We start from the raw sequence: 2,911 nt of genomic DNA, 5'->3' as shown, positions 1-2,911 counted from the left end.
GGAGGGAAGGACGGAGGGAGGGAGGGAGGTGAAGGGGGAGGTGGAGAGGGAGGAGGAGGGGAGCGGAATTCCTGGACAAGACAGGACAGACGGGACAAGGAAGCCTGGCAGGGCACAATTTCGTTCTTTACCGTTATCGCGGGAGGCAGGCCTGCCAAGCTGCGGCCCGCCCGAGGGGGAAGGGGGGGGGGGGAGATATTGGCGTCGGCTTGGCAAGGCAAGGGGTAAGGGGGGTGAACCGATTGGACCAAAACTCTGCAGCAATCCTACGAGATGTGTTCTGACCGAGCAAAGTCCAGACAGACGAACAGACAGACAGACAGACAAGCCACCTTTCATCCCGCAGCCCTTGCTTCCTACCCCAACAGAGTTCACGCTCGAGACGTTATCCGAGGACGCCACAGACGTCTTGTATCGGCCGTTTGACTGAAGAAAAATACTAAGTTGAAAATATGAGCTGGGTGGATGCGGTTTGTCCGCAGGTTCTGTCTGAAAAAAAAAATATAATAAGACAAATACACAAAGTTACACGACCGGGGGTACAAATATTATGAGGTCCCAAATTGATCAGGAACATCATTTGAGTACATGGAGACCCCCCATGATATTTGTACCGTGGGGTACAAATATTATGAGGTCCCACTAGTATTTGAACTTTCTGAACGGAGTGCTGTGTACGCAGAGCCACACTGACCACGCACGACGCTGTACGCGTCGTCACGAGGCCGCCTTCCTGTGTCGCCGTGGTTAAGTGAATGAAGGCGGGAGAGGTATAAATAACCACGCACTACGTCTGAGGGCAGGAGAGGGGGAGGAGGGGGAGAGGGGGTCCCTCGCGGCGACAGGGCACGGCGGCGGCGGCCCTCGGTGGCCTTGACCCAGGTCCGAAACAGGCGGCGGCAGCATGGCGGCAGCGTGGAGAAACAAACGCGCAAGTGTGTGAAAGTCGCGCACTTGAAGGTGTGTGACTGTACACACACTCGTACACTGATTAATACATTGTGCAACTGGCGGCGTGCACATGCAAGTGCTTTTTAGGTGCTCTTTAATTGTTGGAACGGCTATTTGTATACTAAAAGGTGTTTAACAGTAAAGTTGCACATTTAACACTGTGCAACTCTGGGTTTGCTATTAAGCTTTGGACACTTTACAGTGCTTAAATTTACGGTTGAACACTTTTAAACAGAGTAGGGGCACTGATGCCACCTCACTTTCGTACACTTAAGGGATTAAAGGTGTGCTTTCCCTTTGAAAATCACACACATTGTGCCTCCATTTGTAAGAATGGCGTTCACACACCAACAAGTCGTGTTCGACATTCGCACACTTGGGTTCCCGACGTATACTCTTGTGAGAACGAATAAATACGTCAAACCACCCACCCCCTTGCTTTCACCCGTGCAGCTAAACCGGATCGCTGCTGTCTGAATTGTTCTCAGTTTTGAGTGAGATGTGTGTGTGCGTATTGTTATGAAAAACAAAAGTAAGGCAGGTGTAGTTGTACCTGGTACTCTATATTCAGTCTCAAGTTTAGTGCGTTCACACGATGATGCATCGTTGCGCATACTTTTTAAACTAAAATGAATGCGGGAAAAAGTTTCTTTATGAGAGGGAAACTTTCGTCTTCTTTTCCTCGGCGCGTTTTCTGGCTGTACTTATTGGCTGACGGCCACAAAAAGCCGTGGTCAGGGACGACGGTCGAGTCCTACGCGCGGACGTGCCTCTGCTTGCGGTACAGCAGCATCGCCACAAAGTTAGCGGCCTGACCGGGCGCGACCATCACTGACTGCACCGGGAAAATAAGATTCAAAGCACTTTTGGGGACTTTTTGCCTAAAAATTACCACTTTTGCTTGGAGACCAAAAAAGCAGTCGCCTTTTCCGTGTGAAGTACATCATTGGGAGACGTGTGCAACCCCGTGACAAGGTTGCACCAGAAGGAGCAGCAAGGACTTGTCGCTGAATGAAAATTATTATCATCGCGTTTACTGCATCTGGACGGTGCACGATAGGACAACATACACCCAGCAAAGCATTTCCTAAAAACACGAGAATGTCACTGAAATTAGCCTTAAATCAGCGTAATTTGTCCGTAAATAAACATAAAGAATTTTATCCCTTTCTTCAAGGAAAAACGTCCTTAATTTGAAGAACTCAAGAAATTTTTGTCGATCAACGAAGGCAACACTCTTGGAACAAGAGACAAATTTTCTTTTCCTTTCTTAACGAGGAAAACGATTCTCTATGCGTATGTGTAACAAAAGTTGGTGGAAACGAAATAAATTTCTGAGTGAGAGATGCAGGCAGAGAGGCAGCGCATCTCTCTGGTCCGGCGGGCGCTGCGCGTCCCCGCCCCGAGCTTACGGCTTACACACCCCCGAGACCGGACGGGGTCGACAGGCAGGCACGGCGATCCATCGTTTAGTTCCGCATGCTGGCTGATAGGATCAGAGGAGCGCGGTTCGCATAGAGCCGTGTGGCACAACAGCAGCAGGTCGCTGGCGGCTACAAAGCGCGGCTGCAGGCGCATAGGAGCCGCTCCACGGGCGCACAGGAGCCGCTCCACGGGCGCACATAGGAGCCGCTCCACGGGCGCACACAGGAGCCGCTCCACGGGTGCACAACAGGAGCCGCTCCACGGGTGCACAACAGGAGCCGCTCCACGGGTGCACAACAGGAGCCGCTCCACGGGCGCACAGCAGCCGCTCCCGCTCCATGCGCGGCTGCGGGACTCGTAAACGACCGCAAATCGTAAACGAAGCATCGTTTCGTCTTTATGAAGGAAGCGCCGGGAGAGCGGGCGGTGACGAGGGGGGAACGAGGAGGGAGCGGAGGAAGGGTGGGGGAGGATGTATCCCGGGAGGGATGTATTTCTGGACGGGGATGAAAAGAGTTGAAGGTCGGGGAAGGGG

Source organism: Frankliniella occidentalis, unplaced genomic scaffold (genome assembly GCF_000697945.3).
Source record: "Frankliniella occidentalis isolate FOCC.00 unplaced genomic scaffold, Focc_3.1 Scaffold3, whole genome shotgun sequence".
NCBI lineage: Eukaryota > Metazoa > Arthropoda > Insecta > Thysanoptera > Thripidae > Frankliniella > Frankliniella occidentalis.
The sequence above is the reverse complement of the archived record's forward strand: the minus strand, read 5'-3'. Positions refer to the sequence as shown.